Raw genomic sequence first — 26474 nt, 5'->3', positions numbered from 1 at the left:
TGTTGATCTAGGGTGTTGGAGGGTACAGCAAGAAGAACCTAACACTCTGGGGCAGGTTATAAGCAGTCCTAAGCAAGACACTGGCTCTGACAAGGTAAGAACAAATTGAGGTATATTTACCCATTATCTGAGTATTTCTGTGGTGATGGTATCATTTAGCCATGTTTGATAACTGAGCCAGATGTCAGAAGACTTAAGTTCTGTTACTGGTTTTCTTTTTTCTAATTGAAGTATAGTTGATTTACAGTATTATGTTAGTTTCAGTTGTACAGTATAGCGATTTAGTATTTTTGCAGATTAGATTCCATTATAGGTTATTACAAGATAATGGGTATAATTACTCATGCTATACAGTATATCCTTGTTGCTTATCTATTCTATACATAATAGTTTGTATCTGTTGATCTCATACTCCTAATTTATTGCTCTCCCCTTAGGTAACCACAAATTTGTTTTCTATGTCTGTGAGTCTATTTCTGTTTTGCATATAGATTTACTTGTATTATTTTTTAGATTTTGCATATAAGTGGTAGCACAGAGTACTTTTCTTTCTCTGACTTATTTGACTAAGAATAATACTCTCTGGTCCATCCATGTTGCTGCAAATGGCAATACTTCATTCCTTTTTATGTCTTTGGGGTCTATTGTGGTTCCATATAAATTTTAGGATAATTTGTTTTAGTTCTATGAAAAACGTCATGGGTATTTTGATAGGGATTACATTAAATTTGTAGATTGCTTTGGGGAGTATGGCCACTTAAACAATATTAATTCTTCCAATCCAAGAGCACTGGATATTTTTCCATTCCTTTTATCATCTCCAATTTCATTCATTAATATTTTATAGTTTTCAGAGTATAGGTCTTTCAACTCCTTGGTTAAGTTTACTCCTGGGTATTTTTAATGTGATTTTAAAAGGTATTGTGGTTTTTTTTTTTACTTTCTCTTTCCAATATTTCATTATTAGTGTATAGAAATCAACAGATTTCTGCATATTAATCATGTAACCTGAAACTTGCTTAATTAATTTGTTAGTTCTAATAGTTTTTGCACGTAGAGTTTACAGTTCTCTATATAAAGTATCATGTCATCTGCAAATAGTGACAGTTTTACCTCTTCCCTTCCTATTTGGATATATTTTATTTCTTTTTATTGTCTGATTGCTATAGCTAGGACTTCTAATACTATGTTAAACAGAAGTGGTGAGAGTGGGCATCCTTGTTTGTTCCTGAATTTAGTGATAAGGCTTTCAGCTTTCACCATTAAGTGTTATATTAGCTGTGGGTTTGTAATAAATGCATTTTATTGATATATGTTCCCTCTATACACACTTTGATGAGTGCTTTTATCATGAATAGGTGTTGAATTTTGTCAAATACATTTTCTGCATCAACTGAGATGATCATGTGATTTTTATTCTTCCTTTTGTTAATGTGTTGTATCACATTGATTGATTTGCCAATGTTGAACCATCCTTGTGACCCTGGAATAAATCCAACTTGATCATGGTGTATGATCCTTTTTATATATTTTTTGATTCAGTTTGCTAATATTTTGTTGATGATTTTTGCATCTATATTCATCAAATATATTGGCCTTTAATTTTATTTTTTTGTAATATCTTTTTCTGGTTTTGGTATCAGGGTAATGGTGGCCTTGTAGGATGGATTTAGGAGTGTTCTCTCCTCTTCACTTTTTTGGAATAGTTTGAGAAAGATAGGTATTAGTTCTACTTTATATGTTTGGTAGAATTCTCATGTGAAGCTGTTTGGTCCTGGACTTTTGTTTGCTGTGAGTATGTTTTTTTTTATTACAAATTCAATTTCACTTCTAGTGATCAGTCTGTTCAAATTGTCTGTTTCTTCTTAACTCAGACTTGGCAGGATGTATGGGTCTAGAAATTTATTTATTTCTTCTAGGTGTCCAATTTTTTGCCATATAACTGTTCATAGTATTCTCTCATGATTTTTTGTATCTCTGTGGTCTCAGCCATTATTTCTCCTCTTTTGTTTCTTATTTTATTTATTTGGATTCTCTCTCTCTTCTTTTTTTATTATTTATTTATTTTTGGTCTCTCTTCTTGATGAACCTGGCTAAAGTTTTATCAATTTTGTTTATCTTTTCAAAAAACCAGCTCTTGGTTTCTTTGAACTTTTCTTCTTTTTAAATTTGTATTTTATTTATTTCCTCTCTGATCTTTATTATTTCTTTCCTTTTGCTAATTTTTAGTTTTGTTAGATTTTTTAAAAATTCTTTTAGGTGGTAGGTTAGGTTGTTTATTTGAGATTTTCTTGTTTCATGCAGAAGGCCTGTATTGCTATAAACTTCCCTCTTAGAATTGCTTTTGCTGCATCCCATAGGTTTTGGAAAGTTGCATTTCATTTTCATTTGACTTGGAGTTATTTTCTGATTTCCTCTTTGATTTCATTGCTGACCCTTTGTTTTTTAGTAGCATGTTTTTTAGTCTCCCTGTGTTTTTTCTTTTCCCATTGTTCTTTCTACAGTTGATTTCTAGGTTCTAGGTTATTGTGGTCTGAAAAAATGTTTGACATAATTTCTATCCTCTTAAATTTGTTGAGGCTTGTTTTGCGACCTATTATGTGATCTACTCTGGAGTACGTTCCACGTGTAACTGAAAAGAATATTTATTCTGCTCTTTAATGTATGTACTGTCCTATAGATGTCAATTAATTCCAACTGGTCTATTGTGTCATTTAAGACCACTGTTGCTTTAATGATTATCTGTCTGGATGATCTGTTTATGGATGTCAGTGGGGTGTTAAAGTCTCCTACTATTATTGTATTGTCAACTTCTCCCTATATATCTGTTAGCATTTGCTTTATATATTTAAGTGCTCCTGTATTGGCTGCATATATGTTAATTACTGTAATAGCCTCTTCTTGTATTTATCCCTTTATCATTATATAATGCCCTTCTTTGTCTTTTGCTATAGCCTTTGTTTTAAAGTCTATTTTGTCTGATATGAGTATGGCTATCCCGAATTTCTTATCTTTTCCATTTGCATGAAATAACTTGTTCAATCCCTTCGCTTTCAGTCTGTGTGTGTCTTTGGCCCTGAAGTGAGTTTCTTGTATTTAGCCTATTGAAGGGTCTTGTTTTGTTTTTTTTATCCAATCAGCCACCCTATGTCTTTTGATCAATGCATTTAGTCCATTGGCATTTAAAGTAATTATTTATAGGTATATACTTATTGCCATTTTATTACCTTTTTTTCCAGTTTTTTTGTAGTTCTTCTCTCTTAATTTCTTCATTTTGTTTCTCCTATTGTGGTTTGATGATTTTCCTTTGTAGTATTGTTGGGTTCCTTTCTTTTTGTTTTTTTGTTTTTTGTATTTATTGTAGGTTTTTGATTTGTGGTTATCATGGGGTTTATATATGTGACCCATAATTATATCTACTTGATTTAAACTCATTGTTGCTGGCTTTCTTTCTGTGCTTGTGTGTGGCCTGTTCCAATCTTTTCCCTTTTTTGAATCTCAGTATCCTCATCTTTTAAATGGAGGCAGTGCTCTTTGATTGTTCTAAGAACACAGATTTCACTTGCTAATTGGGTCTGATTAGATATGTCCTTGGTTTCTCTTCCTACTCCCAGATTTCTGGACACATCCACTACTCATATTTCTTCTTAACAGGTGGGTTACAGAAAGGAATGAAAAGTTAGAACTGGGGAAGTGTTGGGAGGGGCAAAAAAATTAGAGCTATTGATGGAAACAATGTTTTGACGATATTTGTATATTTTAATTAACCAAGCTTCCCATACCACCTAAGATTTCAAGTACTAGAAAATTGTTCAGACCTGGAATTCTTGCTTTGCAGTTCCTGACAGGATCCTGAGATTCTTCTTTTCACAAGATATTCTCTGAGCAGTATAAGAAGGTCCAGGATACTTCAGATATTGGCTTTGGATTCCTTCTTGACTAATTTTAGCCCCTTTTCTCCCCATCACTGGACTCACTGGAGCATAACTTTCCCTCCCATCCCTCATCCACCTGAATTCTGGTGGCTCTGAGAGGTGTATCAGGTGGACTGGCAGCCAGAACCTCTCTAAAAGAAGCTGAGGTCTGTACTCAATCTAAAGGGTATTCTCTTACCACAGGTAACTTGGACCAGGGTTCCAAGACACTAGAAACCTGCAAGAACATTGGTGGATACTTGAAGCCCCAGGGATCAGGAACCAAATACGTTAATGAGGTAAGACCTCGTTCTTAGTCCCTTTGGAACTCACTGGGCCTCCAGGACCATTTATTTCCTCTAAGCTTTCTTTTTACTAGACATATTGCAAGTATTAGAGCTTCCAGCATGTGGAATGGAGGCAATTTTTAAAATGGGTGTCTGAGCTATTTTATGACTACAAAAAAGTTGGGAACATTAACCTTTTCTCCCTGAGGTTAATTTTTCTATGAGATAAATCGAGGACATTTTATGGCTTTCACACATCCTGCTGCTGCTGATGTCTTTGGCTGCCTTTCCTGTGGCAGATTGGAGGGTGGGCTGTGAGATTTTTAAAGCATGTGTAATTTGATTTACTTTTATTATATCCTTTAAGTTCATGATCAACTTCAGTGCTAACTGGTGGCAAGTTTATGTGCATTTCCTTGGTGAAGATGTTTTATAAATGCAGATATAATAACTGATGCTTAGGAGTTCAGTGTTAGCAGGCCTCTATACCTCCATGTCTTTATATCCATGTTTGTTGAGTACTTATGTGAGTATAGTAAGTGTAGTTTTTTCTTGCTATATCTCTGTGCATGTGTATGCCTGTTCACATATGCCTATATATGCATCTTTGTCCATCTACATGCCTGTTGAAATACTTCTTTCATGCACATATGGGTTTCCCTGAGCATGACTACAATGTGTTTTCTTAACTCTCTGCTTCTAAGTGCCTCTCTCTCTCTCCCTATCTATATATCTATATCTCTCTATATAGATAGCCTTTTATCTGAGTTTATCTTTAGGTATTTTGATATCTGGTGCTTTTTTGTATGTGTTTGGATCTATGGGCCTGTTCATTTGCATCTTTTTGCTTGAGGTGTGTGCAGATGCCTGCCTTCTAGTGTGTCTGCATGTCTGCATGAGTCAGTCTGTGTGGGAGCAAGTATCTACAGCTCTGTGGTTAAACCCTGGTGAGAAATTACAACTGAGAATGCAATTCTCAGAGGTATCTGGCCTAGTGACTTAGCTTTCACTATGACTACCCTCCAATTTGAATATTCTTGCTCAGAAATAGACTTCTAGTCACAGCAGTTCAGGCCTGTTTCATGACAGAAACTCTTGGTCAGGGAAATGTGTCACGAAGTTGAGAGATTTTTTGTTTTGTTTTGTTTTAGTTTGTGAGTTGCAAAGTGAGGTCCAGAGGGAAAGTTCCATGGTATTGGGCTGGCCTTCTGTTTGCTGCCTCTGCTCACTTGCCTTCTTGCCAGTCTTCCCTCACTTGTGTTCCTTTGTCCAGATTTAGGCTGGCCCATTACTCCTAATACAAAGGGCATCAACAGGCAAGTCTGAACACCTGTTTTTATTTCAGCCAGGTCTCCATGCTGGTCTTCTTTTTACTCAGAGAACAAATGATCAGCATCCTCCTAATCAGTAATTTGTGTATGCTCAAAGGCAGCAACTAGTCATTTGTGAGAAGGCCCTTTCTTTGGGGAAACCAGACTTTGTAAGGCCTCAAGGGATGAAATCTAGGAGGTGGTTCCAGCAGGGTAAAGTGTCCAGGCTCAATGGTTAAAGGGAATGATGGAAGTCACCAAGAACACTTGGGGAACTCTATGGCATCTACAGTACTTGAAATACTTAGGCAACTGTTTTTGCAGTCCTGGTCAGTCCTTGGTCCTTTTATGATAGTAATAATAGTAATAAAAATGGCTTAAATCTCTGTGAAATTTTACAAAATGCTTTCAAATCCAACATTTCATTTGACCTCATAACAGACCTGTCAATAAATAGTATCCCCCTTTTGTACATGAAAATGCTGAGGCTCAAAGTGGGAACATGACTTTATCTAAAGTCATCCTGCTAGTAAATGGTAGAACCAGGACCCAAACCCTCTGTATGACTCCAAATCAAAATGCAGGACCTAGAACTCTGCTCTGCCTTTCACATCCCTAGAGAATTCAGAGTTTGGAGCAACACACTTTTTCAAGGGACTAATCCAAGATAAGTTAAAAAGAAGAGTCTAGTGGTGGCCTACAATATTCAAGACTTCTTAGAAGGAGTGGAATTTGAGCTTGGCCCTGAAGGATGCGAAGGGATGAAATAGGCAGAGCAAAGGGAGGTGGTCTGGTCAGATGGTAGGTGCTAAGACGAGGAGAGAACCACGCTCCCTATCCCATGGGAATACTCAGTTCAAGCTGGTCTCCTGTTAACAGTGCCAGGAGTCAAAAGGAGCCATTTTTTACATGTGTGCATACCCTATAGCTAAGAGAGCACTTTTGACATATAATACCATTTATTACCTGGGAAGACTGTATTATCTACATTTTTCAGATGAAAAAATGAAGCTGAGAAAAAAAGAAAAGACTTTCCCAAGGTCAACGTTAACAGTTATATTGGGAAAAGAAGAAGTAAAACTATTACTGTTTGCAGATGACATGATACTATACATAGAGAATCCTAAAGATGCTACCAGAAAAGTACTAGAGCAAATCAATGAATTTGGTAAAGTAGCAGGATACAAAATTAATGCACAGAAATCTCTTGCATTCTTATACACTAATGATGAAAAATCTGAAGGTGAAATTAAGAAAACACTCCCATTTACCATTGAAACAAAAAGAATAAAATATCTAGGAATAAACCTACCTTTGAGACAAATGACCTGTATGCAGAGAATTATAAGACACAGATGAAAGAAATTAAAGATGATACAAATAGATGGAGAGATATACCATGTTCTTGGATTGGAAGAATCAACATTGTGAAAATGACTATACTACCCAAAGCAATCTACAGATTCAATACAATCCCTATCAAACTACCAATGGCATTTTTCACAGAACTAGAACACAAAATTTCACAATTTGTATGGAAACACACAAGACCCCGAATAGCCAAACAATCTTGAGAAAGAAAAACGGAGTTGGAGGAATCAGGCTCCCTGACTTCAGACTATACTCCAAAGCTACAGTAATCAAGACAGTATGGTACTGGCACAAAAACAGAAATATAGATCAGTGGAACAGGATAGAAAGCCCAGAGATAAACCCACACATGTAGGGTCACCTTTTCTTTGATAAAGGAAGCAAGAATATACAGTGGAGAAAAGACAGCCTCTTTAATAAGTGGTGCTGAGAAAACTGGACAGTTATATGTAAAAGAATGGAATTAAAACACTCCCTAGCACCATACACAAAAATAAACTCAAAATGGATTAAAGACCTAAATGTAAGGCCAGACACCATCAAACTCTTAGAGGAAAACATAGGCAGAACACTCTATGACATATATCAGAGCAATTTCCTTTTTGACCCACCTCCTAGAGAAATGGAAATAAAAACAAAAATAAACAAATGGGACCTAATGAAACTTAAAAGCTTTTGCACAGCAAAGGAAATCATAAGGAAGATGAAAAGACAACCCCCAGAATAGGAGAAAATATTTGCAAATGAAGGAACTGACAAAGGATTAATCTCTAAAATTTACAAGCAGCTCATGCAGCTCAATATCAAAAAAGCAAACAATGCAATCCAAACATGGGCAGAAGACCCAAATAGACCTTTCTCCAAAGAAGGTATACAGTTTGCCAACAAACACATTAAAGAGTGCTCAACATCATTAATCATTAGAGAAATGCAAATCAAAACTACAATGAGACATCATCTCACGCCAGTCAGAATGGCCATCATCAAAAAATCTACAAACAATAAATGCTGGAGAGGGTGTGGAGAAAAGGGAACCCTCTTGCACTGTTGGTGGGAATGTAAGTTGATACAGCCACTATGGATAACAGTATGGAGGTTCCTAAAAAACTAAAAATAGAACTACCATACGACCCAGCAATCCCACTACTGGGCATATACCCTGAGAAAACCATAATTCAAAAAGAGTCATGTACCACAGTATTCACTGTAGCTCTATTTATAATAGCCAGGACATGGAAGCAACCTAAGTGTTCACTGACAGATGAATGGATAAAGAAGATTTGGCACTAATATACAATGGAATATTACTCAGCCATAAAAAGAAACGAAATTGAGTTATTTGTAGTGAGATGGATGGACATAGAGACTGTCATACAGAGTGAAGTAAGTCAGAAAGAGAAAAACAAATACCGTATGCTAACACATATATATGGAATCAAAAAAAAATTGTCATGAAGAACCTAGGGGCAAGACGGGAATAAAGACACAGACCTACTAGAGAATGGACTTGAGGATACGGGGAGGGGGAAGGGTAAGCTGGGATAAAGTGAGAGAGTGGCATGGACATATATACACTCCCAAACGTTAAATAGATAGCTAGTGGGAAGCAGTCACATAGCACAGGGATATCAGCTTGGTGCTTTGTGACCACCTAGAGGAGTGGGATAGGGAGGGTGGGAGGGAGGGAGATGAAAGAGGGAAGAGATATGGGGACATATGTATATGTATAACTGATTCACTTTGTTATAAAGCAGAAACTAACACACCATTGTAAAGCAATTATACTCCAATAAAGATGTTAAAAATAACAACAACAACAACAACAAGTAAAACAGTTATATTGGAGGCCTCTGAGAAATTAGGGACTAAGTGTTTCTCTTTCTGAACAAATGGACTGCTGTCTCCATGGCAGGATATCATGATTAAGCATTTCAGAGTTTAATACTCTGGCTCCTTTCTCAGTCTGTGGGCCTGTTTGAGAGCCTAATGACAGCTTGACACAACACTTCTGATGTGGAGTTGCTGGGAGAATGAGTGATATGGACAAATAGTTGGGCCCATGCAGACACAGGTCTCCACTGGCACCTATAGGTACACTGCCCTAATAATAAGAACTACTATTTAAGTGCCTATTGTACACTGTGTGATCTACACACATTTACATGGCATCCTTACAACAACTCTGTGAAGAAGGCCCAATTATTTACCTCTGTTTTATAGATGAGGAAACTGAAGCTCAGAGAAGTGAAGTGACTTACCCAAGTTCACATAGCTCATAAATGGTAAAGTTGGGATTTAAACTCATGTCTTTCTACCTGGTTCCAAAGGCCATGTTTTGGTGAGCTGTTAACCTGTAGATACCCCACATCAGCCCCATGACTATGCAGGCAAAATGTGGGCCTTTTGGATGATGATACAATGATGATGATGATAAAAATTTAACATTTGCTTTTAACTTTCCCCATCTTGGCACTGCACTAGGCACCAGGGGTAAAGAAGGTGAATCAAATGCAGCACAATCTGTTCCCTCAAAGTGCTCACAGTCTAATGAGGAGTAGGGATGGTGGACAGACATATGAAATAATAACAAGAATTAGATAGCAGTAGAAGAACTCACTAATTCATTTGTGTAAGCTGGCATAGGCAATGATATTCGTATGGGATTTTGAGGGAAATCATAGAATCATGGAGAATAATCATGTAAGGAGAAATACAGACAAGTGTAGTGGCCTCTGCATTTTCTCTACAAATCTTGGTCCAGCTTTTTATCTCCAAGAACTCAGGGGTCAGGGAGACCTTGTATGAACAGGATTGGGGATTGGATATTGTGTTAGATTTTGTATTTACTTTGTAGCTGGAAACAAAATATTGTAATTAATATTCTTTGCATTTTAAGGAGCCTTGGTTCATACTGATTTCACTGAAGAAGCAGGAAGAGCCCAGGGATGAGGGCATATATGAGCACATTCATTCAGTCTCTAAGCCACTGGATGCCATAAGTGTGTGTGTGTGTGTGTGTGTGTGTTGTGTGAATGGGCTACAACTTGCATTTTTCACCTAACACTTTGTCTTGATCATCTTCCCATGTATAGACCTACTTCATTCTTTTCAACTACCGTACAGAGTCCTGTAATATGGATGTATCATTCATTTTCCCAGACTCCATTGATGGCTGTTTTACTTTTTTACCAAAAGCACAGGCAACAAAAGAAAAAAAAAAGATAATCTGGGCTGCATCAAATTTAAAACACTTTGTGCATCAAAGGACACTATCAAGAGAGTGAAAAGGCAACCCACAGAATGGGAGATAATATTTGAAAATTATATATTGGTAAGGGATTGATATCCAGAATATATAAAAACCCCTACAACTCAAAAATAAAAAACAAACAACCTAATTCAAAAATGAGCAAAGTACTTGAATAGACATTTCTCTAAGAAGATATACAAATGGCCTATAAACCACATGAAAAGATATTCAACATTGTTAGTCATTAAGGAAATGCAAATCTAACTTACCATGAGATACCACTTCACACCTATAAGGATGGCTATTTAAAAAACAAAACAAAACAAAACAGAAAATAACAAGTATTGGTTAGGATGTGGAGAAATTGGAACCCTCTTGAATTGCTGTCAGAAGTGTAAAATGGTGCAGCTGCTGTGGAAAACAGTTTGAGGACCCCTCAAAAAGTTAAATATAGAATTACCATATGATTTAACAATTCTTTTCTAGGTATATACCCAAAAGTATTGAAATCAGGGATGCAAACAAATACTTGTACACTAATGTTCATTGCAGCACTATTTGCAATAGCTAAAAGAAACAACTCAATGACCATCAACAGATGATTGGATAAAAAATGTGGAATATACATACAATGGAGTATTATTAAGACATAAAAAGAGATGATATTATGAAATTCTGATATATACTCCAAAATGGATAAAGCTTGAAAAATTTATGCTAAGTGAAGTGAGTCAGACACATTAAGACAAATATTTTATGATTCCACTTATATTAGGCACCTAGAATAGGCAAATTCATAGAGACAGAAAGTAGAATAGAGGTCCAGGGGCTGGAGGGAGGGGAGAATAGGGAATTATTGTTTAATGGGTACAGAGTTTCTGTTTACGAATATGAAAAAGTCTGGAAATGGATAGTGATGAATGGTTGTACAACACTGTGCACAACATTGCACAATTAACATTGTGTTAATGCCCTGAACTGTACACTTAAAATGGTTGATTTTATCTTATATGCATTTTACCACACTAAAAAAGATAGTGCTTCAATGAAAGTCCTTATATATTCCTTTTTTGTTTGTTTAGATAAGGGATACATTGAGCTATAATTCACATACCACACAATTCATCCGTTTAAATGTACAGTTTAATGGTTTTTAGTAATATATTCCTTTTTGTGTACAATGTGACAATATTTTTCTAGAGTGAATACTAATAAGTAGAATTGTTTTTTAGGTTAGTCACATTTAAAACTTGAATAGGTACTGCCAAATCACCTTCAAAAAGGCTTTTCTGACCCCACCTCTACACCCCAGCAACATATAAGAGGAAAAGTATTCCTGTACTTTCACTAACATTTAATATTATCAGAGATTTACATTTCTGCTACTCTGATGGGGCTAAAATGTTATTTTATGGTTGCTTTAATTTGCATTTTCCTGATTACCAGTGAAGCTGACATCTTGTTATGCTGGAGATGGGAGTAGGAGCAAGGTTGGGAGAAGTTAGGATGTGGAGGTAAGACTGATGAGTTGAATTTTAGACATGTTGGGTTTGAGAGGCTCAGGAGGTAGTAGTGACTTGGTTCTAAACTTTGGGGAAAAGCGTAGAGTTGAAAATACAATCTTGGGAGCCTACCACTTCCAGATGCTCAGAAAACCTTTGAGACTAATGATGTTGCCCAAAGAGAGTGTGAACACCTAGAACAAAGAGTCAGAGACCAGCAGGCAGAGGAGACTGAGAAGTAGTCGTCAGAAGCATGGGAACAAAACTAGGGCAGAATAATGCTGCAGAAGCCAAGGGAAGAGAAAGTTTTGAGAAGTAGAGGATGCTTACTGGAATCAGTGTTTAGAGGAGTTGAATAGGACCAGTATATTAAAAAAAAAAAAAAAGACAGTGGCTTTGGACATTAAGAGGCTTTAATAACCTTAGGAGCTAAGGTAGTGTAGAGTTAAGAACATGGGTTTTGCAACTGAATAGACCTGTGTCCAATTCTAAGCCCTGGTAGTGATGAGCTGTGTGACAATGGGCAAGTTACTCAACCTCTTAGGGCCTCACTATTCTATAAGCCAAATAAAGGTAGTACTATCTACTGCCTAGGATTATTTTGAGTATTGGAGGAAACAGTGCTCATGAAAAGGATTAGCACGGTGCCTGATAAATATGTGTCCAATACATGTTAATTTCCCTGTTTGTCTCCCTTTCCTCCCCCCCCCCCCGACAAAAGAAAAGTTTCACTGCTCACCTAAATGGTGACTGGACCCACAGGATTTAACTAGGCAGGAAAGATCTCTAATTCCAAAACAAATATTTGTTTAGGCCAATTCTTATGTATCTCTTAGGCAACCCAGAGATGAAGACGCATGGTTACCTTTAAGAAACTCAAAGTCCAGCTGAGGAGGCAGGAAAGTCAACTTTTAATTATGGGCATGTTATACATGTCACAAGCAAGGTAGGAACAAAGCATTTGGGAGCATGGAGAGAGGGAAGATTGGAGGGTCTGTCTGACCCTAAGTTTTGCTTTATTCAATTAGACCATAGCTATACTTAGATAACTTCTGAACATGTTAATTGTCTGATTTCTAAGAAAATAAATATGTAACTGGAGACTGTTGGGGCCAAACTAATTTAATAATGCGTTATATTTTTAATAGAACAATAATGATAAATTAGCTTAATAGAAAACTAATTGGGTAGGAAATGGGCAAAATGTTCTCTCCCTCTCCATTTTCCTCTCTTTGTCTTTCTCTCTTTACAGGAATCTTTACCTGGAGGAAATTAGCCTCTTCAGACCATAGCCCAGACACCACTGTCCAACACAGAGCAGAATCCCACACTGTTGCCATGGTGGCTGGACAGAAAGACAGCCTCCAGTCTCTAGCCTGGCAACCCAAACTCCAGCATAACAGGGTAAACGTCCCAGAGTTCAGGGATGGCCCAGGAAGAGATTGGGAGTAAGAGTTTAGAGGGAAAGGCAGGGTGGGAGGAAGAGAGGCTAGGATAGATGGAATCCCAATCCCCCAAGTGTTGATTTAGGAGGGCCTGGGTAGAGGCTGGGGTTGTAGGGATGGGGAGAAGGATGCAGGCTTGAGAGATGGAAGTCCAGAAAAAGTAACCACCTTCATTTGCTGAAAGAGTGAATGGTAAGGCCACTGATCCAAAAACAAAAATTAGTTTTAGAGTATGCATATGTGTAGTTTTCTATCTCAAACCCCCCTCCCTCCCTCCTTCCCATCCTCCACATCCACCAATTCCTCCACTACCTCCTCCACCTCCTCCTCAATCTTTATCTCTCCCTACTTTGGAAAAAAATTCTGGCTTCTTAAGCCTCTTCTTGGCTTCTCTTTCTTTATCTCCCTCCCTAATTTGTCCTAGTTACCACAGCTTTTAAATGTGTGGTCAATATCAAAACCAGTATCTTTCACTTTTGTTTGTCAAGGTGATACCTTGACAGGTGTCAAATGCAATCCTATTATGAAAATAGCAAGGGTTGTCTAATGTGAAGCAAAAAATATATTGGTTTGGTTCCTGGTAATTTCTGCCCCCCCATTCCATTTAGCTGTCTCGTTTTTGTTTCTCCTTTCTTTGATTCTCATTTTCCCTCTCTTCAAAGCCCTTTTAGCTACTTTTGTCTTTTTCTCCTTTTCCTTTATTGTGCTCTATTCTTTCTCTTGTCCTCTCATTCTCCTGGCCAGTCTTCTTCTGTCCTTCCTCCTCAGGCCCACTTGCTTACTGTGTTGGTCTGTCTCTCTCCTATTTGTCCCTTCCCTCCTGCTTTATTTTTTTCTTCCACTCCTCCTGTAGCTCGTGGATCTTCTTTTGAGTCTTTCTCTGAGTCTCTGATTCCTCCCCTGGAGTCTATCCTGTCACTGTCTCTCTTCTGTCTGCAGTGGCCAGCTGAGACTATGGAGCAGTGGGTTTGAGGGGCCTTTTCATCACTGCTGCTCATGGTCTCCCAGGCTGTTTTCTATAGGCTGCTCAAGGAGCTGACTCTGGTGAAACTTCTATCCATACCCCAGGGGAGAGATAACGCAGCAGGGACTTATTGACCTGTAAGTTAGAGGGGAACACGAGTCTTCTTATCACATGGACAGAAGATTAATATTGCAATGACAAGACTCATCAGCAGCACCGCTGTCTGGAGCATAACAGTTCACTTTCATACATTTTTATTTAATTAAACTGTTTCAATAGTCTGTATACATCATCTTCAATCCCCTATTTTCTTTTGAATCACTGCCTGGGAATCCATCATTACAACAGCCCACACTTGTCATCTGTCAGCAGGAGGAGGGTAGTTGAGGAAAATATTGTGTTGTTGTAATTGGGAGAGTCGGGATGGGGAATGAGTGATAAAAGTGGGTTCAGAGTTTTACAAAGGGTGGTGGGCATAAGCCAGTGAGCAAAATGTTTTGGAGTTGGTGGCAGTCTGAGGTAGGCAGAAAAGAGATGAAGATTGGAAATCATGCTTTTGCAGCAGTCTTGATGTCCAAGTAAGTTCTAATACCAAAGGAGATTTGCTTTGTATTGTAACTTATATAATAGTCTGCATCAAGATTGCTGGTGCTGCCTGATGCAAGCAGAATTAGTCAGTCCATCTCAGTCACCCAAACCTGTAGAAAAACCGCTACTTTCTAACATGCATACCTCCATCCTGAGACACTCCTTCCCTGCCATCCAGATGGTACCACCACCTCTGACTCAGCTACCAGTTACTGAACACCTACTATATTCCAGGCACTCTCTAGGCGGTAGTTATTGGTATCTACATTTTACAGATCTAAAACCCAAAACTCTGAGTAGTTTAGTAAATTGTTCAAGGTCACAAAGCTGGTAAATGGTTGAGATAATATTCTTTGAATTGGTATAGATAATCTGAGCTGAAGGGGATAGCTGAGAGAGAGAGAGAGAGAGAATGTGTGTGTGTGTGTGTGTGTGTGTGTGTGTGTGTGTGACAGACAGACAGAGACAGAGTCAGAGACAGAGAGACAGACAGGGAAAAGAGAGAGACTGTGTTGGATATGAGGGTGGAAAAAGAGATGTCAAAAACCGCTTTGTCTAGGAGGACACATAACAAAGTTCTCCTGCTTGGGTTTTAATGCTGTGTGTGTGGTGATTTCTGTAGAAGACTTTAGTAATATACTACTGCTAACTAATCATCACAATAATCATTTTCATGTTTCCTTCCTGAAGCATATTGATGGGTTCATATAACTCTGCAGTGATGCCAAATAACCATGGAGTAGAGTTGCCAAATTCCTTGTTATCCCTGACCATAACAGTGAGCAGTAGTTCATCATGCTCAACGCTCAGTGGGCTCAGACAGCCTGATCTATAGCCTTCATTTGAGAAGTCCATTTAATTGGCAGAGCTGAAATACATTTTGACACCCCAAGTCATTATTGGAGCAGTGCCCTATCAAAACATGAAGGATTTCCCCTTGCCTCCAGATCACACCCCAATCATCTTGGACAGATCATTTTCTAGCCTTTGACACAGCCATCTTCAGATCAAGAAGTTTCAAAACCTGCTTGGATTGGTGCCATCCAATGTATCCCAACTCCTTAGTTGAGGAATTCTTAATAAGAAAGCTAACCTTAGTCCATTTGGATGAATTGATACAAATCCCTTCCCACTTGAATCAGAATGCTGGCTCTCATCTAAAAATGCAGAATGTATTACTGAAAAAACTTTGGATTTGAATTCAGGATTTGAGATCTGCTTGTGGATGATCCCAGGCAAGTCATTTCACCTCTAAGTCTCCATTTTCTTTTAAAGGATTTTGTCATCTTCTCCTTGCTTCCAGGGCATAGTGGAATTAGTAACAAATTAATGGAAAGGGGATTTTTCCTCTCCAAAATATAGCTCTTTGTTCAGTCCTCTAGGACATTACTTATCACTCTGTTGGTCAATCATTTACCTGGAAGTCCATATCTCTTGTTGGACTGTTGGTTTCTTGAAGGCAAAGACTGTGGTCTTATTAGTCTCTTTCTCCCCAGGGTCCATTGAGAGCACTTTGATGGCTTAGGTATTTCTTTCATTCAGTAGATACCTACTGAGGGCCTGCTATGTGCCAGCCTTGTTCTAGGTGCTAAATTTCCATTGTCAGTGGTGGGGGGCAGGGGTGACAGACAAAATGAACATTCTGATGCCATGCTGATTCTTAGTAGTCCTGCAGCAGGTTTACCTGTCAAAATATAAAATGATGGCTTCAGGGTGAGGAACCTTAGAAGAACACTGGACTGGGGGTAGGGGCCTAGAACCTAAGCCCTGCTCTGCCCATGCCTCCCTGAGTGCTGTATATGCACCCTTCTCTTGGAGCCTTAGTTCCCTCATCTTATAATAATAGCCAACGTTTATTGCTGGCTTCCTTTGGGTCAGAAACTGTGTGAAACACTGTACATACATTACTTCATTAATTCCTTCCTGTAACACTATGAAGGTATTTTTACATATGAGGATCTTAAGGCCCAACAAGGATATGTTTAATGTTACATGGCTGAGAAAGAACAGAGCCAGAATTTGAACCCAAGTCAAATTCCATAACTTGGATGTTCAACCTCTATTCTATACTGCCTTCTTGAAAACTGAGGATAATAATATCAGTGCTGCCTCCTTCACACCATTCTTGTGAGGACCAACTGATTCCACAGATGTAGAAAGTGCTATGTAAACTGTAAAGTATTGTCTAGATGGTAGGCATGTTGTTGTTACTGCCAGCTTTCACATCAATTAAGGCATTTCCATTGTGCTTTGTTATTGTGTTCTCACATCACAACTGGAGTGGCAGTGCAGTGTTGTGGTTAAGAACATGAAGTCTTGCAGATTTGCCCAACTTCAAACCTCGCTCTGCCACTCACTACCTGCATGACATTGGGCAAATAATTAACCTTTCTGTACCTCAATTTTTCCATTAGTAAAATCTGGAATATAATAGTATCTAATTCATACCAGTGAGGATTAAATGTGTTAGGCACTTAGAACATGACTGGCACAGAGTAAAGGCTATATGAGTGTTAGTTGTTAATATCCAGGGCAGCACTTTGAGAATGCAGTGGTTTATGTTCCCTCCACTGTTCTACCCAAATTAACACAGGTTAGCAAAGAGGATGGTATGGTGAGAGGGGAGATATGATTTGACATAGGGTTAAAGCTGAGATAGCACAATTCTGGGCCTGGAATAGAGGTCAAACACTTTCATAGTGACTCCCACAGGCTAGGGAGTTGCATATAGTTGACCTTACTCATTGTCATACAACAGGAAGTCAAGCAACAGTTGCCACCTGCCCATTGTAGCTTTTTATTCTGAGCCTGCCTCCTCCCTTTAAGGAGATGGGGCCAAAGAAAGAGATGGTCAATAGTTGATCTTGGAGCCTAGGCCAGAACACTAACTTGAGGGAAAGTTCTCACCCTTTCTAATATAGTGCCAAGGGCCTGGGTTTTAGAATCAAACAGACCTGAGTTTGAATGTCAACTCTGCCATTTACCAGCTGTGTGACCTTGGGAAATCACCTTACCCCCCTGAGTCTGCTGTCTTCTCTCTAAAAAGTACGGATAATAATTGTATTCATCATAGGTAGATTGATTGACACATAGTAGGCATGCAGTAAATGCTAACTTTTCATTTCTATCCCAGCCTGCCTTTTTACCTAGCAACTGAAAGGATCAAGTAGGGACAGACTTCAGAGCATAGGGAATCTTGGGGTCATTATATCTGAGATCATACAGCCCAGCAGTGGATGGTGTGATGGAATATTCATGGGCTTTGAAGTCAGAAGACCTGGGTTCTGGACCTAATCTTGCATTCTCTGTCTCTATCACCATTAGACTATTTAAGCCTTTGTTTTCTCATGTTTCAGAGATTTCTCCCTACCTTAACTACCTTCCAGGATTGTTAGGAAGTTCAGATGAGGAGATGTCCCTGAAACACACTTATTATGGTTACACCCAGGTGTGATTAGAAAGATGTTCCCCAGGCGTAAGGGAAGGGGGATATTGTCAAGCAGTGCCTCTGAAAGTGAGCTAAGAATTTTAGAGCAATCTTTTCCAAAGGACCTACCCAGAAACCAAGACAGAACATCCCAGTAACAATGAAACAAGGTACATGGATAGAAAATAAGATATTGAGGGACCTGTTGATTATAAGCTGACCAGGAATAAACACTGATTTTGTCCCCTCCTTTTTTGCCAGGTAAGAAAAATAGTTGAAAAAATTTGAGAAGAATAAAACACTTGTAATTTCACCATTCTAGCACAACTATCTCTATTTCCTCCTATTATGTCTAAGCTATTGTTTCCATGTTTAGGCATTTTTATATGGCTCCTATTTATCCATTCATTTAACAAACACTTCTGAGTACCTACTCCCTGCCAGGACAGATACCCAGTGCTGGTGCAACAGAGATAATTCAAACACTGACTAGGGCCTCCACTGGGTTGGAGGAGCAGATAAGCACAGAAACAAATGACAGGAATATAAAATGCTAAGTGCTATAATAAAGTGCTGTATGAAGTACCTTGAAGCCATAGATGAGGGGTCGCATAATTTTGTATTTTGCCTTTTTTGACTTAACTATACATTTTCTCCCTCTGTTGCCATACACTCCTGATAATTATGACCCTTTTCAGTGGCTGCCTAATAGTTCATTGAGTTAATATGCCATAATTTACTTAGCAAAAATAATGGAAAACAACCTCGATGACCAATAACAGGAATGTGGCCATTATCACAAACGTTGAAAAAACCTGAATATGCAAAACAGTCTGATCACCAGAAAGGAAGTTTACCATTGTACTCAATACTTACTAAAGGACTTTATCTAGTTCTAGGCTCCATATTTAAAGACGAATGAAGAGAGAGTGAAGGGACCCTGAGAAGAGTCACAAAGGGCATTGGAAAATAAGACCTTCAAAGAAAGATTAAAGAAGATGAGATTGTTTAACTTGGAGGAGACTGTGGGGTGACTGAAAGAATGGTCTTCAAATGCATTATGGATTTTTCTTTGTCTCCAGACACTGGAACAAGAGAAAATGGATTATCTTTAATATGAAGGGTTTGGGATAAATATAAAGCAACATTTCTTGATATTGAGAGCTGTTAAACTTTAAGATGAATGAGAGAAAGGCCTTGGTACTTTTTTCTCTAGAGCTCTTTTACATGGGATAGATTTCTGACTATCTGGGAGAGTGTCAGAATGCATTTGAAATTATACAGTGGCTGATTTGCCTCTTTAAGGTCCCTTCTCTCCCTACCAAGTTCAAGGGAAATGTTCCTCTCTTGCTCATCATCCAGTTAAATTTCTGAGATGATTCTTTAAATATAACTTAAATATTTGAAGTTGTAGTCCTAGTTCAGTTTATCTTTTTCTGCTCTCACCGAGAACAGTTTTCTGTAAGAAATAAAAATGGCATTCGATTCTGTAAAGTATTAAGTGTCCTACTCCCCCTTCTCCTTTGTCTCCTTTAGCCAACTAATCACAGTTCCTTTAATTTTTCTGCAGTGGTTAATCAGCAGGCAAGCCTTGCTTGGATAGCAGTGGGCAGTGAACAGAATGAGGTAAATGCCCCAGTTGGGCAAGTTTAGGCAGAGAAAGCTGGCCAAAGTCTGTTCTCAGCAAGAAGCAAGCCCAACAGGTAGACTGGCCAATTCAAAAGGCCTGAGACAGCCTGGTCCAATGTCTTCCCAGGAAAGAATGGCTGCAAGTGGCAATGACATAAGCCCCAAAATGTTCAGTGCCAGCTCAAAGCCTCAAATTGGCAGCAGCTGGTGTACCAACTACTGGGAAGGTGGACTTGCTGTCAGAAGTGAATATTTCATTTATACATTTGAGGAGAAGATGAGCTTTGCCACTAAATTCCTCCCAAACTACCAGCCAGCTGTAATTTCCCATAGCTTTTAATCACTTCAGGAATTACACTGAGAGCAGCATCGGTGGGGGAAAAAAAGGCATTCTTCTCTCCGCATAGCACATGATTGAGAGTCATCTTGGGTTAGTAACTTTTTGCCACGCTGAAAGTTTCCCTGGGCCTCTGCTAAAAACTAGCAAAATAATTTTACTCCCATCTTTGAGGAAGTATTGGGATCTGAAAGACGGTTTCTCTGATAATGGTTTCTCTTGCTGCAGGAGATGAGAACTTCCTTCCCCAATAAGAAGACATGATCTAATATACAATGTTTTTAAATAAAAAATAAGTATATCAGTATCCATGTAATGTCAAGTTACCTTGTGTGAGAAGCCAAGTTCTTGGACTCCGTCCTCTTGTAGCTCCCTGGCCACTCTTTTACTTTGCTACTAGAAGTTCAGCTTCTAGTTACATGAGTTAATCCATAAGAAAACGTTTGCTGAGAGCCTACTGTGTGCGATGCATTGAGTTAAAAGGTTAACTTCCAGAAAGAATAGAAATAGTGCAATTTAATAATCCACAAGGAGGGAATAGTGGAAGTAGACATGATCAAAGAAAATATTTCTGGAATATTATTGGGAGGGGAATAATTTCTGTAGCTCTAACTTTCACAAAATAAATTTTTGATTAATGAAAAACATTGTCCTCTACTTTCTAGTTCCCTGCTACCTGTTAATTACCCACAGGAAAAGGGATAGAGCATTCATTAGAGAAAGTTAAAGTACTCTCATCTAATTTCAAAGTATAGGGAGGTCATATTGTTGTGGTTTCAGACTGGGATTTCTAAAGTGGAGGGTTTTGGTGAGGTACTGTGTAGGATATTAGTTTCAAACTAGATGGCCTAAGCTGGTGAACCTTACTGGGTCTCAGAACATTATCTAGGTTTTGAATAACAATAGGCACTGGCTGTTCCTTTCTTCCTCAGGAGCATCAGTAAGCCCTCATTTCCACAGCACTTACGTTTACATGCACACATCTGCTATCTCATAAATCCTCTCACTAGTCCAGGGAGGGAGGGAAACAGGGCTTATCTCCCTCTTTGGAGAGCTGGTCAATCAAAGGTGAAAAGAAGGGAAATACCTCTCAAGGTTATACAGCAACTCGGGATGTTGACTGGGAATTGAGTCCATGTTTTCTAACTTTTTCCTTGACACTTTTGCTAATCCTAGCATCCTCCTTGATCTTGTTCCCATTGAGCCTTAGTTTCAGCAGCCTTTCTATCCCTCCCTTCCCTCATTCTGTACCCAGCCACCCAAAACTTCAGCATCCATTCAGCACCAGCCAGAATCACTTTCTGATCATTCTTAGTATTATTGTAGAAGTGGAACTTGGGGGAATTTAGCAATTGATCAGTCTTCAAAATCTCCTCTTGCCTTTTAAGATTCACATGTAACCGTCATTAATAGTTTTTCAATGGAGACACCATTGTCATGTTGGGTGAGATAAATTTTTATTTTATGGGTTGGTCCTTTGCATCTCAGGAAGTTTTGTATCCCTGACCCCCTCTCACTAAATTCCAGTAGAGATCACCAGACTTTGTGACATGAAAAATGCCCTCTTCTTATTTCTAAATACTCTCCTCTGTGCTCTATTGAGAAACACAAGTAGATCCTACACCAGTGGACTTCTTGGGGTAGGGAACAGGCAGGAACTCTCTGAGGTGCTGGAGCTTGTTGTGCCTTTCTTGAACCTGGGCTCTCAAACAAAATGGGGTCTTAGGGCTTCTCTCTTGTGAGACTAATTCTGATAATATGATACTGTACACTCTTAACCTGGACACTAACTCCCAATCTGTTCATGATACTTAATGGAAACTGGACATCTATTCTTTGGTAGTTCATCACTGAAAGCAGCCTATAAGCAGTCCATGGAAAGCAGTGTGGTATGGTCTAAAGAACAGGGATTTAGTGGCCAGGCAGACCTGTGTTCAACTTCCAGCTCTGATACTTATGAGCTGTGTAACCTGGGAGAGTTACTTGACCTCTTTGATCCTCAAGTTTTTTTACCTACAAAAAATGGAGGTAATACCTTTCTGGGTTGTTGTGAAGATTAAATGAGTTAATGAATGTGAAGCACAAAGCAGATAGTAGGCCCTCAATGAGTGTAGTTCCCTTTTCCCTGTTAATTCTGAGGAGTGGGTTTGCATGGGTAGGTAAAAGGATTTAGTAGTCACAGAAGCTAAGGTGGAAACTCTAAGAAGTGATTCCAGTTGTGAGGGAAATCAAAGGTCCTGAATTTTAGGCCCAGCTTCCCCAAAATCTTCTAGAATACAACAGAGGCTCAGTTGCTACCTACAGACACCTCCAAAATTAGCTTTGGCCCTGACTGGTGGTTTGATAATTACCTAAATTCAGTTGGCATATTATTGATACCCTTTAGGAGGGAGAGAGGCATCTCTTTGAGATGGAAGCCTCAGGCCACTTCATAATCAAACAGCATTAACCATTTGGAAAAGTAAATTATATTGAGCTTCCACTTCATTTGCTAGATCTTAGAGGTTTGATCTGTTTGGTTTTTTTTTCCCCCATACCACATAAGGGCTAGTGGTTCAAGCTCAGGTAGCCAAAATCACTGTCAGGCTCTTAAAAATAGCTAACAGAGCACTTACTACATTCTGGATACTGTTGAAAGCACTTTACACATATAAACTCATTAATCTCACAATACCACTTTGAAGTAAGTATTACTATTATTAACATTCCATACATAGAAGAAGCAGGCATACATAGGTTAAGCAGTTTGTCCCAGGTCATATGGCTAGTAAGTTGTACACCAAGAATTTGGGCCCCACAGCCTGACTCCAGAGTCCATGTCCTTCCTCATTCCATTCTACTATCTATTCATATTATTAATAGGGAGTTAGAGCCGGAAGGACTCTTCCTTAGTATCATCTATATTAAATCCCTTCTAGCCCATTTTACAGCTGATAAACCTGAGGCTCAGGTTTGGTGAATTTCCAGTATTGCACAGATATTAAATCGTAGTGAGCTCAGGCACTCTAGCTCTCAGTTCAGCTGTCTTTCACTACATTAAGCTACCTTTATTCATTGATATCGCTGAAACCGCAGCCCCTAAAACAGCATCTGGTACATAATAGCTGCTTGATAAATAGTTTAGATAGAAAGATGGATGGATGGATGGATGGTTGGATGGATGGATGGATGCAATGCCAGATGCCAAAGTAGTCCTAGCCCAAGGCCCTGGGCTACAGAACTGAGTTTGAAATTGGTGCCTCCAACCATCTGTCCAAATGCAGTACTCAAAGCCTTCTTCATAGAAATTCTCCTAAGGTCTATATTAGGTCCTGAACCTGAGTAACTCAGAGAGGCATTGGAAAACCTAGAGAACTGGGGAGCAAAGTCCATTTTGAGAGACAGGGGTCTGGCTGAGAAAGTGGGATGTGAATCTACAAGTCAGGCATTGGTATTTCTTGTACCCGTAAGCAAGAGGTCAGGTCAAAATAGACTAGTCTAGATTGTCTGCTTACAAATGCTCTCCGGGAGTTGTTTCCTACAAGTGCATTTTAATGGGCCTTTAGGAGATGATGCCTTTCTCACCCAATCCATTAATGACTCAAAGACTAAGAATGTAGAGGTATTTTAATCATGAAATCACAGAATATTTAAATGGAAAGGAATTCAGAGATAATCACATCTGATCCCTTCTTTTATAGATAGGGGTAAGTGATACTCAGAGAAGTCAAGTAACTTGCCCAAGAACACACATATAGTCCAAAGCAGGAACTCAACTAGAACCTAGGTCTTCTGATTCCCCATATATCACGTTCTTTCCACTAAAACATGGTATCCTTGAGTGTAGGACAGAATCAGTGACCCATGGGGCAGGTGACCATGCAGGTAAAACATTAAGCCTTAGAATTTTATGGTGATTTATACGGATTCTTGGGAGCCAAGATGACAAACTTATCTCCATTTGCTTATAGAGGGTATTTTGGCCAGCTCTGGCCTACACAGCTTCCCAACTTAGCGATTAATGGGACAAAAAACACTGTACACTTTGTTGGCTTGCTGGCATCCCTTTTCTGAGAGAATGTTGTTAAATGTGTTTGCATACAATTTGCACATTCATTTAATTTATTTGTAATATCTCTTCAACTATTGTCAATATATATAGAAATCTTCTCTACCTCACACACCAGTACACACTGAATCTCGAGGGTTCTTAGTGTTTGCACATAAAAGGTGTGTACCATTAAGCAGTCTAACATGCTGCAAGAGACGAAGTATCTAACAAAGAGAAACTTTACTCTGGGGAAGGGTTTGTGTTTCCAAGAATCCCTGTTAAAATACATACACATCTTGAGAATAATAATACCTCATCAGCTTTCTCATCTTGGAAGCAGTTGATTTATCCATCAGCCCAGCAAACCTTAAGGCAGTGAGACACAGAACTTCTTAGTGTTGGGGTAAGCCAGACCTGGGTTTGAATCTCAGCTCTGCCTGTGAATTGAGACATTTCACCCCACCTCTTTGAGCCTTGATTTCCTCTGCTACTCCATGACACTGATGTAACAGCAGATGTGATACCTCATGTGGCTTTTGTGAAGATTAAAGGAGGCAATTTAATGTATCTTAACATAAGTTGCATTGGATAACATGAAGTTCACAGTATGGGCAGTGGATTTGATTGAATTGTTTAATCAGAGAAAAGCAAATTTCTTGGGGCTGGCTGGAACCAAACTGCTTCGGTTCAAATCTCAGTCTTAATATGTATTTGTTGTGAAAACTTAGACAAATTATTTAACTGTTTTGTGCCTCAGCTTCCTTTTTTATAAACCAAGGGTAGAGATGGACCCTACCTTATAGGTTGGTTTTGATGATTAAATGAGTAAATATATATAAAGTGCTTAGAACTGTTCCTAACACATGGTAAGTGCTATGTGAGTATGAGCTATTATGTTTCACTGATTGTACTGGTTCTTTAGAACTCTACCCTCTCTACTTCCTTTCTTTCTAACTTCTCCTCCTCCCACTCCTAGCCCTGCCACTCTTGACAGGATACTCTGGAGATCATCTCACCCATACCCTTACCTTTAGATAGCCTTCCATAACATCGGCAGACAGCAGACTCTGGCACAGAGCTCTCTTACTCTTAAAGATCTCCAAGGAAGATGCTGCAGCCATCCCAGGAGCCCTAACCTGACCCCACCAGTCCTAAAATCAGAACTTCTCTGCAGGCTCTAGTGTTTCATGTCCTGAAATGGGGCAAGTGGGGGCATCCCAATTAGCAAGAGAGTGTAGTGTGAAGAGCATTTGGGAGATTCTTTCGTGTCATATGGACCTCAGTTTAAATGTCACTCTGCTATTTACTGGACACATGACTTTGGCCAAGTCAAGTTCCCTCTATGGGGTAAGTCATTTCCCTTTCTGGGGCCTTAGTTTTATCTGCTGAAACATTGGGATAATAAGAGTTAAGTGCATACCTTATGGATTTGTGGTGGGAATTAATGAAATAATGCATGTACAGTACCCAGCCCAGTGTCTAGAACATAACTCAGTAGATGATACTGCCTGTTCTTATCATTAACAAAAACAACAAAGGGTGCTTTTTATGCCTCCTATGCTAGGCTTTACCACTCCTGTCCCTGGTACTTTATAGCTTGTTATGAGTTGAGCTACATCCCCTTCAAATTCATATGTTGGAGTTCTCACCACCGGGACCTCAGAATGTGACCTTTTTTGGAAATAAGGTCATTGCATATGTAATTAGTTAAGATGAAGTCATACTGTAGTAGGGTGGACCCCTAATCCAATATGACTGGTATCCTTATAAGAAGGGGGAATTTGGACACAGACGTGCACACAGGGACAATGCCACATAAAGATGAAGGCATGATCTACAAACCAAGAAACATCAAAGATTGCCAGAAGTAGTTACCAGAGTTAGGAGAGAGACGTGGACCAGATTCTCCCTCATAGCCCTCAGAAGGAGCCAACCATGCTGTCACCTTGATTTCAGACTTGTCCTCTCCAGAACTGTGAGAAAATAAATTTCTGTTGTTTAAGCCACTTTTTGGTACTTTGTTATGGCAGCTCTAGCAAACTAATACATAGTCTAACAAACTCCACCTGAGTCCAGGTATCCTCACTGTGTCCCGGGAATTAAGCTGCTTCCTCTGATTCTGCCATCAATCCCAGAAATACAGCAGCTGCTGCTGGCAGTCCCTTTGTAGACACACTAGGATCTGGCTTGGCACTGACCTGTCTTTGTCCAATTGCCTGTGTAGTGCTAACTATAGCAGAAACCTGCTTGTGTCAGAAAAAGAAAGAACCAAATGACTTGAAGCCACCAGGGTGTAGCTTCATTTCAGCTATGAGTGATTATTTTAATCATCATTTTCTGCCTAGAGATGATCTCCTAGCTAGTCAATTTCCATAACCTTTTTAGCTGTAGACTCTATTCTTCCACCCTCCCTCTTCTTC

The sequence above is a fragment of the Balaenoptera ricei genome, chromosome X, assembly GCF_028023285.1.
Source record: "Balaenoptera ricei isolate mBalRic1 chromosome X, mBalRic1.hap2, whole genome shotgun sequence".
Taxonomy (NCBI): domain Eukaryota; kingdom Metazoa; phylum Chordata; class Mammalia; order Artiodactyla; family Balaenopteridae; genus Balaenoptera; species Balaenoptera ricei.
This window is presented reverse-complemented; position numbering follows the sequence as displayed.